We start from the raw sequence: 18,043 nt of genomic DNA, 5'->3' as shown, positions 1-18,043 counted from the left end.
CAAAAGTGGAACGCTACCAACCAAGTGACTAAAGCGACTGAATACCCCAGTGCTGTCCCTCAGAGGAACAATTCAACCACACAGATGTCATCCAGATGCAGATAGTCCACTGTTTGCATCTTGACTGATTTTCTAATTTCTTAGTTTATTTTTTGGATAGTCTCACAATTTCCCTGGAACTCAGAGATCTGCTTGCCTCTGCCTCCCAAATGCTGTGATAAAAGGCATATACCATCATGTCCTTGACTTCTTTACTTTTACCTCTTCCAAATATTGCTAACTAAAGTGTCAGAACCACAGTGGTTTGAACAGGATGTTATACTGATTAAAACTGAATTCCTACAGGTGTTCGTGTTCTAGGAGTAAAGCGAATAGGGTGAACTTGTTTCAAAATAATGGGAGATGAATGATACAAGCTCAGAAGTATGTTCAGGTAAAAATGGTACTAGCTATGGCGCTGAATGAAAGCAGCTGAGTTCTGGAGGAAGAGGTCAGGGTACTCCAGTCCTGACACCTCATTCCTAATGTCTTAGATAATGGACTTCTATGTCATGAATAGAACATAATCTGAAAATCTTATGTAACACAGCTCGTTGTCCTCTTACCTTTGCTCCCCAAGTACTGGGATTGCTGGCATATGCCAAATCATTTGGCATTTTACTGGCTTCCAAATCAATGTAGGCACATAGGTTTGCAATTAAGCCCTTGGTAAGCTCTTTAATTTCAGAGGCAGCTATTAGTGCTGTCCACTAGGATTAGCCAATTGTTAAAGCCAGAGCAGTTACCTGAGATTAGACAACACTTCTGGTGTCTAATAAGGTGTTGTGGAGGCATTATTACATGGCCACTATGACAGCTCCAGAGATCAGAAAACCAATGTCTTTAACATGGTTTAGTGGTACATGCCTACAATCCCAGAACTCCAGGTCAAGGTGGAAGAATCCCAAGTGGGTTTAAATCACTCAGAAAAATAATGATTTAATAATACTGCACTCCAGGCCAATATTATCTTTTAGGTGTTAAACTAAAATATCTTAAGCCTAAGTGGCTCATTTGTAGACACTATACTGGCCTTAATTCCTGGAAATGTCAGTCTTCTTTCTTTTAAGTGACCAGCTTGTGTCTTATATATAGTCTTGGAACTGACTCATATTCTAGCTACCCTACTCAAAGCCAAATGTGGGATTTCACCCTAACACAAGTCAGATGTTTATTTGTATATTAGCCCTGACCCAAGAGTTAATTTTTCCTGTTTTTCTTCTGTTCCTTATCTTGTTTTCTATATGGTGGAAGATGGGAGTTTAAAATAAACACAAAGGGAAGCTGGCTCTTTCAGTAAAATGCAAACACTAGAACTGGAGTAGAGATCCCCAACACCCATCATAAAAAGTTGAGATTAATGGTGAAAGTCTGTAACTCAAAGCTTTGGGGTTGGGGGCAGAGAGAGACAGGCAGACCCCTGGAGCTCAGCCTTGAGGCTCAATGAAGTCCCTTTCTCAAAACAAAACAGATTAAGTCAGTCTGATGACTGAGTACAGGCAGGACTACATAGTGAGACCCTATCTCTAAATCAATCAGCAATCAATCAATCAATCAATCAATCCATCCCATCCCTGAAATACAGTGCAGATGGACTGAGGAAGGCACCTGTAACTGATATATGGCCCCCCCCAACTCTCTGAGACACACACACACACACACACACACACACACACACACACACACACACACACACGAACTCAGGTATATCCCACACACATATACATATGCAAAATTAAAAACAAAACTACCAACAGCACACTAACACCCAAATTCTCTTTGTAACAATTCCTGATGATGTAATGTCAAAGGAAGAGAGAATGCAGGCACAGGTGCTTAGAATTTCTCCTTTCAAGATTGACTCAGGGCTAGGCAGAACATTTTATAGTTAGATGTACTGTGACATCACAGCTTTCATTCTGAGAAGTGAATCTCCTAAAACAGCTTTGTTTTCAAAGGACCCGTGAGTGGGTTAAATCCAGAATTAGTCTTAAGAGTCAAACTAGGGGGAGACAGCTGTACTCTTGCATCATTATATGGTAGAATGATACCATCTTCTGAACCAGAGCAATGTGGAACCAATAGAGATTAACTGAGCAACTGTGTGAGGACAAACACAAAGTCATACTTTCTCTGACAAATTAGGGTCTTTTATCTCCAACTAACAATCTTGATCTAGCCAATGTTTCCATTTTGTTCCTGTTCACATTCTGGCAAGGGCAAAGCACCTTCCACAGTCACCTGTGCCTGAGAACTTCTTAGTAATATAAGGCAACTCTCCCTTGGCAAATACAATTCCTTATGTTTACAGGAGAATATACTCATGTCCAACTCTTTAATCTCCCATCAACATCCACCCATCCTGATGGTAGACTGGATGACATTTTCCCCTTGAGGCACACGTCCCAGTTCTTCAATCTCCCATCAGAGGTCATCCGTACTGGATGGTGAATTGAATCACACTTCATTATTTTCATTTTCTTCATGTTACTTGCACCTTTTTTCTGGTGATGCTGGGGAGTGAATCCAGGGTCTCAGGCAAGGTAAGCAAACACTCTTCTTGTAAGCCCTAAGATCTGCAATGACTTGACTGCATTTTTCCAAAGCCCAGTGCCTTCATGATTTCTCTTCAACACCAACTATCTAAAAGTTTATTACTAAATAATCTCTCAGGGCCAGGTGTGGTGCGACACACCCCTTTAATCACAGTACTTGGGATGCAGAGGCAGGCGGATCTCTTTGAGTTGAAGGCCTGCCTGTATATAGAGTGAGTTTCAGAATAGTCAGGGTAACACATAGCCTCCCCCTTTCTTCCCACTAATGTGATTGTAGTCATTAAGTAAGTTCCTAAATATCCTGAGTTCCGCAAGCTGGCTTTACTACGATGGTTCAGCATGAGTCTGACCCCTGGGATCCATACAGCAGAAGGAGAATCAAGTCACCCAAACTGTCCTCTGGTGTGTCATGTGTCTAAGCACTTACACAATACATATAAATCTAAGTACACTAAAAAAAAAAAAATACAACTTAGTAATAAAAAACCTTAAGAGTATGCTCTGGCCAGTAGTACACTAATGAGAGATTTTTTCTTGCTTATAGTCTTCCCACTTGAGAACACTCCCAACTCTTAAGTCACTTTTTCTTAGAACTTTATGGTTTCTTAAAAGTTTAGTTTTTTTTTTTCAGTGATCCCAAATATTTCTTGGAGATTTCATTTTTTCATAGAGTACTTTTGTCCTGACTTTTATAATACTGCTAACAGGAAATCAAGTATCTTTGGATAAGATATGGCTACTGAGCAGAGATTGATTTTACTAGTTTACTAACTAGCTAGGTGCAGTGAAACATGCTGATAATCCCAGCACTTACCAAAATGGCTCTAGAAACTATAAAATCCCAGCAAGTTTAGTTAAACAGGGAATTGTTAAAGAGGGTAACAACAGATGTATGCTGTATGCTGTTCTGTTCACCTCACAGCAAGCTCGAGACACAGTCTATAGTTAGAGAGCAATCGGAACAGTTTTAGGATGCAAGCCACAGAGCCTGGGTGGGCCTGGCACAGGTGGATATTGAGCCTCGGGCTTTTCCTGTATAGCGTTCTCCAAGATGAGAGTGCTAACTAGACAGTGCTTCCTGAGCATGAGTGCTTAGGAAACAACTCTGCTGCTGCCTTCTGTCCTGGCCAGCATGTTACCTAAAGAGATAGCAATATTGGAAGATTTTCTTTTTAGAGGTAAAAATCTCACTACAGCCAAGGCTGGTTACAATCAACCTTGTGATCCTTCTCCCCCACAGGATTTACTAAGGCCAATCTGATTGATGAGGGTATTTTCTTAATTGAGGTTCCCTCTTCCCAAGTAACTCTAGCTTATATAACAAGTTAAAACAAACAAACCAAACCAAAACAACAAAAACAAAAACAAGCAAAGAAACCAAAGCCCCTAAAACTTAACTAGCACAATAGAATTACTTTATAAAGACATCAAAAATAGTCCAACTTAAAACAGTCTGAATGTTTTCCCTACTTAGGATCCTGAAAGAAATTATCTAATAAGTGGCCCTGAGCTTCTAGGAATCCACACCTGGCTGTGGCCTCCACCAATCATACCAAGTTGTGGCTCTATGGTTTGTACATCTTACCTTTCCTGTTTGAGGAAGAACAGTACTTGAACTTCTCTTGTCTTCCTGTAAGATTCCATTTCTTCCCAGCTCCTTAACTAGCACACACTAGCTGTGTGGTAACACCAGGAGGCTTGGCTTGACTATGTTCCAGGATAGGCCTACAACTCATTCTCTTGTGAACACAAAAAACCCTACTGCATGTACAAGGCCAGCTTCTACACCAGAGTTCTGCATGTAGAACCCTTTCTAGATTTATAACTGAGGCTATTGCTTCACTGATTGAACACCTGAAAATACTGAGTTCTTATATTGTATGTATTTAGGTCTTGGCAATGGACCAGCAACTGGCATCATGTGTAGGTTGGCAATTATTTACTTTTTAATCTTTTTCTTCCTGCTTACCCCAGCATAGAATCCATGAGCTATTTACATACCCCGTTGGCATGTGCAGAGGACATGGTCTACAGCTCTTATGTTAGGACCTCTGGGATACTCCAGACTAATGACTCCACCAACTCCGAGTACTTAGAGAAGCCCTTTCTCAGGTACACTAGAGCTCCCATAAAAACTATTTACCAGGGGTCTGGAGAGATGGCTTAGCAGCTCTTGAAAAGAGAACCTAAATTCAGTTCTCAGCACCTATGTTGGGTGACTCACAACTTCCTTTAACTCTAGGTCCAAGGATTTCTTCACACACACACACACACACACACACACACACACACACACACACACACACACACACACACACACACACACACTCTCTCTCTCTCTCTCTCTCTCTCTCTGTCTCTGTCTCTGTCTCTCTCTCTCTCTCTCTCTCTCTCTCTCTCTCTCTCTCTCTCTCTCTCTCTCTCTCTCCCACCCTCCCTCTTCTGTCCTCTGGAAGCACCTGAACTTATAAATGTGTACACACCCACATTCAAATATACTATCGCTGAAATGAAGTATTTTTCTGAAACCAGGCTGGCTTCCAGCTCACAGTGATCAGCCTTGCCTAAGTGCTAGGATTAAAAAGTGAGCCATTACACCTGACCTTTTTTTTGGGTGGTGGGGTGGGGATAGAGTTATGAAACATAATTTTAAAAGTGTTTGGAAAAAAGTCAAGTGGGGAAAAAAATATGTTATGGGTCACAGAGCTATAACAGTTTATTTGGTCTCTACCATTACTGACCTCTTCTAAATGTCTCTCTTCTTGGGGTAAAGCCTTAGTGGCACAGAAACACTATAGCTAAAAATAACCTGTAGAAATGGGGATAAAATAAGAAACGCCAACTTTTATTTTTGTTTTAGTGAATTAAAAATACAAAAAAAAAATGGAGCTGAAGAAAGAGCTGGGTGGTTAAGAGCACTGGCTGATCTTCTGGGAAGTGGGGTTCAATTACCAATAATGGCACCTCATAAACTGTTAACTCCAGTTCCAGGGAATCCAGACACAGACACAGACACAGACACAGACACAGGTGAAGGTAAAACACCAATGCACATAAAATACAGTCATAAAAAAGAACTACAAACAATCATGTCCATTGTATGTTTAGATAGGGTCTCACTATGTAGCTCAGGCTAGGTTCAAATGCTTTGATCCTCCTGCCTCAACATCCTGAGAGCCAGGATTACCTGCATTTGCCATGATGCTAGGCTAGGATGGATACGTCTGTATCTAATTACATGCTTACTTAAGAAATTGTGTAAAAGAAATCTTTTAATTGTGCAATACTGTGACAAAAAGCTCATAACTAGGAGGTAAAACTTTTAAGTGTATCCTTTCTGCTGACGTCACAACAAATGACACAATCAACTACAGACCAAAGAGTCTGGGTTCACTACTGACTACTTAAAGCATTTCCAGAGTCATAAACTATCTCTGAAAGTACACAGACACAGAAGAAAAGCTCTGAGAGCTTCAGTCACCATAATAGCTACCATGGACTAGGAACTTGGACACACAGCGTTTTCCTATTGAACTTCTACAACTTCTTTACAAGGATCAGTCTACTCTTATTTTACAGACAGGAAAGTCAGGGAAGAATGGGCATACAATGATCCCCAGCAGCGTATAAGTGGCATTTAAATCCTTTCTTATGGCATTATTAACACTGAGTTTTTAAACTATTTCATTTACAGAACAGTCTCTCTGGTACAGTCTCATTCTTCTATCTTCTGCAATTATAAATCAGTGAAACCTAAAAGTATCTTAAACAGTGTGGTGAGTTATCTCTAACAGCCTATACCAGGTACTAACAAATCTAGAAGACTGGAAAACATCTCACACAGTAAGGTTTACAAACTGCTCCTTGCATGCAGATGTGGTACAGTACATTCCAGAGGACTAGATTCCATTTTCAGCATCCACAGGGTGGCTCGCACCACCTGTACCTTTGCTTCTTCTAGTGGATCTGACTGACACCTTCTAGCCTCCATGGGCATTAGGCATGCATGTGGTACATACACATATATGCAGACAAAATACCCATTTTAAAATAACAATTTTAATTCTATAAAAGTTTTTAGGGGTTGGGGATTTAGCTCAGTGGTTAGAGCGCTTGCCTAGGAAGCATAAAGGCCTGGGTTCGGTCCCCAGCTCCGAAAAAAAAAAAAAAAAAAAAAAAGAATTAAAAAAAAGTTTTCACCTCCCAGCTGGGTGTGGTAGTACATACCTGTAATCCTAGCATTCAGGAAGCAAGAGACAAAACTGCCAAAAGTTCTAGGCCAATCTAGTCTACCTGGTAAGTTTCAGGTCAGGCAGAACTACAAGGCAAGACTGCTATTAAAAAGAAAAAGTTAACTTAATCAGAAAAATAAATGCTATGAAAATAAACCAATAAGTGTGCCAAGAGACCATGTCTCAAAGGATTCTGATGGAACCTATTTGAAGGTCTTTGTCAGTCTTCCTAGGGAAAGGGACATCAAGACCAAATAAGCCCAGCAAGTTGGGAAGTACTGCGTGCCCACTATGGTAAGGCTGGAAAGGTCACAATGCACACTACATTCCTTTGACAAGCTCTGCAGAAAAACAATCACCTTCAAAAATAAAAACCTCAGCCTAAGAACTAAAGCCCGGTGACAGAAGATCGACTCATTTAGAATGCATGAGGTCCTGGGATCAATCATTAAAACAAAAATCTGGCTTATGCCTGTAACCAACACCGGGAAGCAGCAGCAGAAAAATCAGGAATATAAATAAGGTCATCCTAAGCTATACAGAAAATTCAAGGCTAGCCTGGACATGAGATTCCCCCCACCCTGCTGCCACCCACACAAAGACTCATATTAACAGAGCTACTGATCTATCGAAAGATTAATATTCCACACAACAAGACTTGGTAAACTTACAGGGAAGGAGTAAGGGTTTCTTCTATTATATAAATCCCTTTCAAGGTCTGTGCAAATACAACAGAGCTAAGTGAATAGGAAAATATACTCTAGTTAAGCAATTCATCTCTACTGACTACAAATTTTATCACACTATCAAATGCCTGGACCATTTATTATTTACAGAAACATTTTATTTCCTAAAGGTACAAGTTTTTTAAAAGTGAGAACAAAAATAAAAACTTTCAGCTAGGCGATGGTGGCACACACCTAAATTCCAGCTCTTAGAAGGCAGAGTCAGGTGAATCTCTGTGAGTTTGAGGCCAGCCTGATTTATAGGGCTAGTTCCAGGACAGCCAAAGCTACATAGAGAAACCCTGTAACAAACAAACAAACAAACAAACACGTTTAATTCCAAACAACTTACTATTTCTATAGCAAGCATAACTCAAAGGCTGAATAAATGATAAAGGAAATCTGCATAGATTATACTGGTGAGCCAAGTATGCCTGCCTGCCTGCCTGCCTGCCTGCCTACCAGGAATATCTAGAAGATAAACTGGCTGATAGTTTGTTATTAAAGCAGAAAAGGACTGTTTAGATACATCAACAATTTCTTGAAGTCAAGCATTTAAAACCATATTTAGCAAAATTTCAAAAGTCATCTGAGGAGTTGTTACTCATGAGTGTCCCCCTTGTCTTTTACCGCAGTTACAACCTTAAGCAGGCAAGGAATAGTATCTCGCTGCCTCCAGCTGGATTCTTCCGGATTGTCCTTGCGGCCTCCAACTGGATTCTACAGATCTGGTCCTTCCTTTCCGCTCAATGCCTTTGGGTCATGTCTTTCCTTTCTCCCCAAACAAACAGCTCACAGGACTTCACAACAGTGACATGCTACTCACTGAAGGCTTTTAGAACCTGTCAATCATTATCTGACTTACAGACCTATACTTTACTACCATATACATTAGTTCCCAACAGTCTGCAAATACAAAGGCAGAGAATTAGAAAATAGACTTTTTTGTTTACCTTATGTAGAGTACTTAAATAGTGGGAAGTAACTCCAGCCACCTGATCAAGTGGAAGAAAAAAATGTTCAAGTGCAGTCACATGCCTTCAAGTTCTCATAAAGGAACAGCCTTCAGGACCACAAACAAAACCCCACACGCCATCACAGAAAAAAGGTAAGTCACGCCCCCACACACCACCACAGATAACAGGAGCATCCAGACTCCAGGGGCTTCCAACCTAGGCCTCTAGGTAGAATCAACAATGACTGAAGCCCAGAGTTACAACATTAGTCACCCCATTAGAACCCAGTCCGGCCCATTACCCACATGCCTCCCATCCTCAAAGTAGGAGTAATATAAAAAAAAAAAAAATGCTACCTGTTGGCCTACATAAACTATAAACTACTAAGCAATTATAATTATACACCTAAAGCATTTAAAACAAACCATTTTTTTAAATTATAACATGTGGCTATTGTTTAGAAATCTATTAAAAATCCTCAATGGCCTTTATTTTAAAACACTAACTCAAAAATCCTCGACAAGAAAACAAATCCTTACTGAGGAAACAGACTATTTCAGATGGTGAAGTAGTACACAGTCCAGAGAGCTCCTGTTTTGCAGTGAGGCAGACCTGGTTTCTCATCCCAGCACAACTGCAGTATTTGTAGACCTTGGATAAGCTTTCCCTTCGTTTCCCATTTGTAATGATGATGGAACGGCACTGCCCACCTTAGACGTTTGTCTAACATGTCAACATGCAATGGTAGCCTTGCCAATTTTATCTATTAATTTTTGTTCATCTCCTCTGGTCTCTATTTCATCTTTAATCTTTAGACTGCTACCCCAAACATAATTATGAACATTTGTATGCTAAAACAAAAATGCCTATCATGTGCTAAACACCATTTAGTTTACACTGAGTATACTTTCTGTCAATGTTTTAAAAACAGGCTCAAAAGACATTACTGCATAGAGTACAAAAATTCCACTCAAGCAATCTCCATGAAGAACAAAGAGACCCAGCTCCAGTTCCAGCCCCTCAGCTCACAGGCTGCACCAGCCTGGGCAAGAGGCTGCACTTTACAGAAACCACCTGCAAAGTTACCCAAACACTGCCTCCAGCTACAGTAGGCTCAGTATTTCCATATGCAGAAAGACCCACTCTGACTAGATTATTTCCAAACTTCTAAGTTTCTTCCACCCAGAATAGTCTATTACTGTTATTACAAAACTTACACTGTCTGGACAGCTAGTAGATGACAAGTCCACTCTCCCTACAAGCCTCTCAAATGTAATCATATCATTCCTATCTCAGGGATGGATCTAAGCTAAAAGGGAGCTTGCCTGGGGTTGTAGAACCCACTGTAGGAGATTAAGGATCTCAATCCAAGCAGAATGCTTTTAACTCTGAGATTAATCCTACTCTCCAAATCCCATGAACCCAAGAGTGGGCCACAAAGACTTGTAAACCACAACCTGTTCAGGCTGTTTTCCCCTGTGCTTAATATAGCAGGTCTGTAATCTGTGGAGGAACTATGACCAATATAATTAACAGCACCCTCAAGCTATTGGCCATTAGAGAAGGCTATAAAGTAGCAACACCAAGCCACAAACCCTATGTTTTGTTTCTCGGGTAAACATTTTATCAAAATTAATCAATGAGTTGTGATGTTTTAACATTACTGTACTTCCTTGGTCTTAAACAATGTACCCACTGGATAATGCTGCAAAGAATAATTGCTCAATAAAACCTGGCTGCCATTGAACATTGGTTAACTAGGTTTTCTTTCTTTGTAAGATGCCCTGAAAATGGACAACACCTAACACACGCACAGAATTTGAGTGTGGTAATACACGCCCATAAGCCAGTACTTATGTGAGGGAGGAAGACAGTGCACTGGAAACTAAAGTGGTCTACAACAGTGGAGCTATAACCTAGGTTACAATGAGACCCTGCCCAGTTTCCCCCCAAAAAATACACATAAACAAGCAAACATAAAACTACAGCTTAGAGCTGGAAAAATGGTTCGGTGGTTAAGACCACTGGCTGCTCTTCCAGAGGAGCAGGGTTCAATTCCCAGGACCTATATGGTGGCTCACAACTGCCTGTAACTCCAGTTCCAGAAGATCTGACACCCTCATACTGATATATATGAAGGCAAAACACCAATGCACGATAAATAAAATAATTAAAAAAAACCCTACAGCTTAAAACAATTTGCTCTAAATCTGAGTATTAAGAATAATAAGAAGGGGTTGGGGATTTAGCTCAGTGGTAGAGCGCTTGCCTAGCAAGCACAAGGCCCTGGGTTCTTTGGTCCTCAGCTCAAAAAAAAAAAAAGAAAAGAAAAAAAAAAAAAAAAAAAAAAAGAATAACAAGGGTCTGGAGAGATGGCTCAGTGGTTAAGAGAACTGACTGCTCTTCCAGAGGTCCTGAGTTCAATTGCCAGCAACCACATGGTGGCTCACGACCATCTGTAATGGAATTCAACAACCTCTTCTGCTGTGTCTGAAGACAATGACAGTGTACTTACATAAAACAAATAAATAAATCTTAAAAAAAGTAGCAAGGTCTCAAGTTAGAAGAAATAAATAATCAAGGAATAAGTATGTACTGGACACAGCCAACACAAAGGTCATAGGCAGGCTTTATACACTCTCTCCTTTGGGGCTACTTTCACACCTGACTGACCTCTTGCAATTCTCAACATGCCATTCTCCCTTCTCTGCCAGTTTAAATTCACAGCTGCTATAGATCACAAGTCTATCTTCCTCTTCCTGGGGGAAAGTTAAAGTGACATTATATATAAGTTGTGTAAGATAAAAATGGCACAGTGGAGGACTATATACACCAACACATATGCCTGTGCACAAGGATGCCGATGGCTAGGAATGAGTTCAAGGCTAGCCTTGGTCTATAGCCTAATCTACAGCTTGAGTTACAGGACAGTCAAGGTTACAGAGAAACCCTGCCTCAAAACACAAAAACAAAAAAACAGAAACACCCAACAAAAAAACAAAAACAAACCCCAGTACCAACAAAAGAAAACAACTCACATACATCAACAATGGTAACAAAAAGACACTACCTGAAATTCTAATCTACTGAACTTTATCTTTTATTCTTGTGTGTGTGGGGAATTTGTGCCTATGTGTATACATAAATATTTATAAGGCCAGCAGAACAAGTATCAACAGTCAATGATCAATGTTCTCAGGAAAATTATGCTCTTGGTAACAAACAGTAATTGCTACAAAAATCTATACTTAATTAGCAAAAAATGGACCAAAAGAAATGCTTTAAGTATTAGAAAATAGCCAAGATGCTATACAATAGATTCACATAAGGCAAATTATAACACCAAACCCAATGAGTAACTAGACTTTTCAAGCGATTTCATATTAACCGTATGAAAACAAATCTGCAGGGTATGGTGCACATAACTGTAATTCCAGCATCTGGCTAATGTGGAAAGATTATCATAAGTTCTAGGCCAGCCTAGGCTACATAGTTAAGTTCAGGCTAGTCTGTGGTACTGAATCAGACCTTTTCTCAAAGATACAGGAACAAAGCTGGTAGTGGCCTTTCAGCCCAGCACTAGGAGGCAAAGGCAGGTGATCTCTGAGTTTGAGGCCAGCCTGGTCTACAAAGTGAGTTCCAGGATAGCCAGGACTATGAAGAGAAACCCTGTCTCAAAAAACGAAAACCAAAAAATTTAGCCTGACTTCTGATGTCATGATCAAAAATAGTTAGCTCTGTGCAGAGCCCTAGTATAGACTATTTTTTAGTAGTAGAGCAGAGGGTAGAAAGGGCCATAACAGATTATATATCAGCCATGAATATAATCTTTTCACGGTATCCTTCTTTAATTTTCTTTTCAAATTGTGTAAACATGGGGGTTTGTGAACACAAGTTCAGGTGTCAGTGGAAGACAGGAATGTGTGGAGTCACTGGAGTGGTAGACCAAACTGGATGCTGGGACCCAACAGCAGCGGAACTCAGGTCCTCTGCAGGAGCAGTGTATACTCCTAACCACTGAGCCACCTCTCTAGCCTCTCAGTACTTGTGCTCACACAGCTGAGGTCTGTGTGCTCTTCTCCAGTCCTCATGATCCCATATATGTATATTCAATATATATAAAATATACTCAATATGCAGCAAACCTTGATAAGAAGCTAATAAATATACTTCAAACAAGAAGCCTTAGGTAATAATGCAACCTTAACAGGTAAAAGCCTAACAAAACATTTAAGAAAACTTTCAGATTGGGGTTGTTGGCCCAGCACTTAGGAGGCTGAGTCGGGAGAACTATCTGGAGTTTTGAAGCTAGCTTGGCCTGAACGGCCAGTTCTAGGACAACCTGGGCCAGAGTAAGAGGCTGTTGCAAAATGCCAATAAATAAGCAAATAAATAAATGAATACACACAATATATTTTTATAAAAATTTACACAGAAAAAGACCAGAAAGGAAATATGCAAAGATGTTTACAGCAACAAAATCTAAGTGGTAAGATTATGAAAACTTGAAAAAAAAAAAATCCCAGTCGGTTTTGAATCTTAGCACTTAGAAACCCACAGCAAGAGGACGACAGGTTGGAAGACCTGAGCTACACAGTGAGACACTGTTTCAAAAGATGGGAGTGGGGGAGATGGGGGAAGTGGAGAAAGGAGAGATGGATTACTACTTCCATGTTTCAAAGAGTATATCTTTCTTTAAAAAACAAAAAAATAAAAAGACAAGAGTCTCTCACTGTAATCTGGCTGGCTGGCTGGCCTGGCACTCCTTCTCCAAAGTGCTGAGGCTAAAAGTGTTCACCAACATCACTAGCTAGATCTTACTTTGATAAAGAAAAATGGAAGACTGAAAATGTAGACATTTCCTTGTACTTATAAGCGCTTACAGATACAATATTAAGTTCTAAGGCAATTCTTACAAGTCATATATTGTAAGCTTTTAGTCGTTACTAATTACTTGCAAATTTTTTTAAACCTATAAAATAGAGCTTAAAAACTTCCACTTCTGGCTCTCCAATATTTTCATAACTAAAAACTAACAAGAAATTTTTTACCTTTCCAGAAAACGGTGTGTGTCCAACTTTCTGTCGGGTTTTATTACTATTTTTTATAAATCCGCGGTTTAATTTTCAATTTCAACAAAGGGATGCAGAAGTTCTGATGCAATTTTAGAAAACTCACCAACGCGAATGCCTTGTGTGCAGAGAAGGTTAATTTAGGCACCTCTTTTCATTACTTCAGATAAGCACACATCTAGGGACACTTTCTGCAAAAGGTATTTTCCTTGGCTTGGACATAGATTTACTTAAATATCCGGAAGCTGTCAAAATCGACCTCAAACTGCATTATATTTAAGAAACAATGTCAACTCCTGACTGTGGCCTTCCCTGCTCGCCTGTCTTTCACAAGAGCGCCTTTAATATGCCCTAGCATACATTTCCGGCCTCATGAGTCACTGAAAAATGAGTTCTAAGTTTTCCGTGGAAGGTCGCTCAAACAGCTCCTCTACAGCATTCAAAGAACTGACTCCAACTGCCTCTTCAGTCTACCCCACCTACCGCGGCACCAGGTGATGGAATTAGCAACATTCGCATGTTCTTTGTACCTTTGTCCTCCAGCTTTGTTGCCCCTCCACGCCCTTCTCCTCTGCAACCCCCTTCTCCTCCCGAATCCAATCGAGCCTTCTAGACCGGGTTTAGCACCGCCTCGCCCAGGAAGCCTCCCAGGTTCGTGGGAAGGCGGAAACGATCGACAGGTCCCGTCCCCCCAGAGCACCTTTCCAGCAATTGGTAGTTCCTAAACAGAACTTATCTCTCCCCTCTTGCCTGGTATCTTAGCTATTTGTGTACTCGTCTTATCTCTCACATCACGGAGTTAAAGATCCCCGGGGGAGGGCACCTCCAGGCCGGGTTCACCTCGGAGTCGCTCCGGCACCGGCACGCAGTCGGCGCTTTGGATTGCTCCAACCGAACCCGGGAACGCGCCGACCGCACAATTCCTAGCCAGAAATCAGTTAGGCATTTTCCTGAAAGGTTCCCTACAAAGATAGTGTCGGCGTCCCGCTAACAGGGAGGCTGCGCGGAGCCCGGGGCTAGGTGCTCGGAGTCCCTAGTGCGGCTGGAGTGACAGCTGGCCGGGCCAGCTCTCTCCGGGTTAGCCGCAGCCCTGGCCGGCAGGCCCCGAGAGCCTAGTATCGGCTAGGACAAGGGCGGCGCCCGGGACTCCGGCTGCCCCGGGCCGCTCCCGCCGCCGCCACCCGGGAAAATGGAGGCGGGTCGGGCGGAAGCCGGCGGGCGTCCGCGTCGCGAGCAGGGTCACTCACGGGGCTGGGCCGGGCCAGGGAGCTCCCTCTCCGTGTCGTCTCCGTCCCCGTCCTCGGCCGCCGCCGCCTCGGGCTGCTCGCTCGGTCCCCGCGGTGCGGCTCGGACGCTCCGGCCCTCCGTTGTCCTCCGCCTGCAGCTGCTCCGGGCGACGGGCTCCCGCGGCGGCGGCGGCGGCTGCGCGGGCGGACGGTGGCCCAGGGGTTCCTGCTGTGGCCGCCGCGCTGCTGCGCTCGGTCCGGCTGCGGCTGTGGCTGTGTGGTCCGGCACTGCCTTCGCCTCTGAGGTTGCCTCAGCCTTCGCGCGACTACTGAAGCCCCAGACTCTCTCAGGCCGCGCGGCTCCTGGCGCCCCGCGCCCAGCTCCGGCCTGAGCCCGGCTTTGACGTGCCTACTGCGCAGCCGCCGAAGGCGGGACATCGGGCGGCACCGCAACGCCCTCTGCATACTCGGGCGCCCCTGGCGGCCGGGAGGACTCAAGACGCCTGAATTGCAGGCAAGTTGAAGAACTGGGGGCCCTAGGGAAAAAAAGCAGAAGCTGAGCTGGAGTCTTGCTGGTTGTCCCTCACTTGCTGGTTGGTGCTCAGCCCATCCTGGGCATCTGAGCTCTCTTCCTGGAGGACTACACATCCACTTCCTCAAGTCTTAAAACTTTAAAGCTGCGGAGGGTTCATAACTATTCAAATAGGTCCTGTCATGCTCAGCCAGAACCTGTAACTTCATTTTGGCGTCTCATGACAGAGAAAAACAAGTGATGAACTATTCCAAAGAAACAAGATCAAAACCAGGGTACAAATCCTACTTCCAAAGAGGAGTTGTAGTGGTGCATGCCTGTAATCCCAACACTTGGAGGTGAACTCGAGAGAATTAGGAGTTCAAGGTCATCCTAGACTTCACAGGTTCAGGTCAGCCTGGGCTGTGTGAAAAACCCTGTCTATGAATGAATGAATGAATGAATGAATGAATGCAGTGATACTGTAGTAAGTGCCACGACAAACGTGCCACACGTGTGCTCCTTTGCTATCGACTTACAATGTGACAGGATATTGGACAGCTACAGTGTGCTAAGGGAGTGGCTCCCTGAAGAAAGGAAGGCTATGTGAGCCCGCTGTGAGTGAGCACTTTACTCCCTGAGGGAAGCAAGCTATTCGTCGGGTTTGGAGCAGGAAAGGGACAGGCTTTGACAGTCTTAAAATGTCTTTGATCACTGTGATTGTGATAGGAAGATCAGAGTGAAGGGCCAGAGGAATTCTACAAATACAGTAGATTGGGGTTGCTGAAACCCTCTAGTAGGTGGGGGTGTGTAGCTCGGGTTATAGTACATGGTAGGCCTGGGTTCAGTCCTGAGTAGTTTGTGTGCACACAGAGGAAACTGAGACAGAGATGAGGCAGATAGAGGTGGCGACACATGCCTATTGTTGTGAGGTACCCACAACAATGGAGAAGATCACTCAGACACGGGTTCAGGCCGATAGAAAGACTTTATTACCACCTGGTGTTTGGGACCCAAGTATGGTTCCTGAGCCTTTCTCCGGTGAATTAATTAATTAATTAATTAATTAATTTTATATTCCAATGGCTGTCCCATCCCCTTTAAGCACACACACAAAATCATATCCTGGGTTGACACACCTCAGTTAGCAAGAACAGTCATCCAGAAGCAGAACTGCAGAAGCCAAAAAGCAAGATTAGTACCTTTACTTTCCTGGAACTGTGGACTTTGATGGATTAGATCTTTGTTCTCGTTTTTGGCAGGTGTTGCTGCCCGTGTCCTGGATCTCAAGGCCTGAATGCACTTCCATCATGGCGTTGGTTGTGCTAAGGTCTGGGGACCCATTACACTATAACCCTAGTTCTAGGAAAGCAGAGACTGTAAATTTGTAGTGAGCTCTAGGTTTCTAGTGCCACGCAGCAAGATCTTGTCTCACCACACGCATACACACGCACACCCCATTTGTGTCAGCATGTGTGCATGTGTGCATGTGAGTCTGTGTGTGAACTAGTATGTTGGTCAGGAATTGTAGTGCACATCTTTAACCCTAGCACTTGGGAGTGGAGGGGAATAATAAAGATTTCAAGGTCATTCTCAGTGATATGCAGTGCCCAGACAGACTTGTCTCAAGAAACAAACAAAACCATCAGCATGTTAACACTTAAAATCCATTCAACCAAGCATAGTTCATCTCGGACATGTTGAAAGCTGCTAGGGAAACTAGCCAGACTCTGTGGTAATTTTCACTTGCAAAGGGTCAAAGGCTGTAGCCACCTTCCACCCATGGTTACAGAGAGAAGATGCAGGACAGTTCTTGTGAACTGCCTTCCCAAACTTGGTGGCCTCTCTCAGAGTCAGGCTATTTTCCGTCTTCTTCTGGCGGGGTGGGGGCTCTGGAAAGCTGTTTCTACTAAACTATTTCTCTGGACATGCCACTTTCTGGAAAGTTCTCCATCTTTGTTTTCCTGTGCAGTGGCCATAGAACCCAGGGTCCTAAGTCTGGGTGATCGTTGTTGTTATTATCTCCCTAGAGCCAATGCTGGACCTGTGTCATTCTCTCACCATCCCATCTCCTCCTCTCCCTTGCTGAAGCTGGGCCACAGGATGGAGCCTTCCCTGCCTTAATTAGACCCTCTGGGAAAGGACTTTGGAGCCTGACTCATGGCTTCCCTCCCAACCCGCCCAGTGCCTTCATTCACCGGCCTGTATCATTGCAACTCACCCTATTGGATACCGTCCCCTCTCAGGCTGTCCCAATGACCTTCGCATCCTCTGTGCTCCAGCCACCATTAGGCTAGCCCCACCCTGGACACTGCAGTTTCCACATTGGCTCTGCTCTTGAAGTTTGAACTCTCTGGCGCTCCTCGTTGCCTCCCTTTCCATCCGCCCACCGGTCCCACACCCTCAGACTCACCAAACCTGCTCCAAATCTCATTAGAATTTGTTTATTGGACAATGCTTCTTGAGAGCAAATGATGGCTTCGAATGATGGCAGTGAAACACTGACTGATACATAGTTCCCCTCAGCATCCAGGAAAGACACTGGGGCGAACGGGCAATTTACAGGAGAGGGAGACACGAAGCCTGTAAGAGACCTAGCACGTTGAACAATGGGGTTAATGTTCAGGGGGAAACGTGAAAGGAGCACAAAAAGCTTGGTGAGTTAGAGGACCGGCCGAGGTACAAGTAGTTGTGTATGTAGAGCTTAGACGTGGGGGTGGGGAGGAA

At 43.2% G+C, this 18,043-nt stretch overlaps 1 protein-coding gene across 1 annotated transcript in view; it reads right to left on the bottom strand.

Annotated features, from left to right (window-relative positions):
* The window catches only part of Cab39 (calcium binding protein 39), a 61,392-nt gene extending 46,169 nt beyond the window's left edge, over nt 1–15,223 (bottom strand). Inside the window, exon 1 of the mRNA XM_032901522.1 lies at nt 14,827–15,223. The gene's annotated coding sequence lies outside the window, so the exon portion shown is untranslated. The remainder of the gene's footprint in view (nt 1–14,826) is intronic.
* Nucleotides 15,224–18,043: the final 2,820 nt, after the last annotated feature.

The sequence above is a fragment of the Rattus rattus genome, chromosome 4, assembly GCF_011064425.1.
Source record: "Rattus rattus isolate New Zealand chromosome 4, Rrattus_CSIRO_v1, whole genome shotgun sequence".
NCBI classification, from domain to species: Eukaryota; Metazoa; Chordata; class Mammalia; order Rodentia; family Muridae; genus Rattus; species Rattus rattus.
This window is presented reverse-complemented; position numbering and strand designations above follow the sequence as displayed.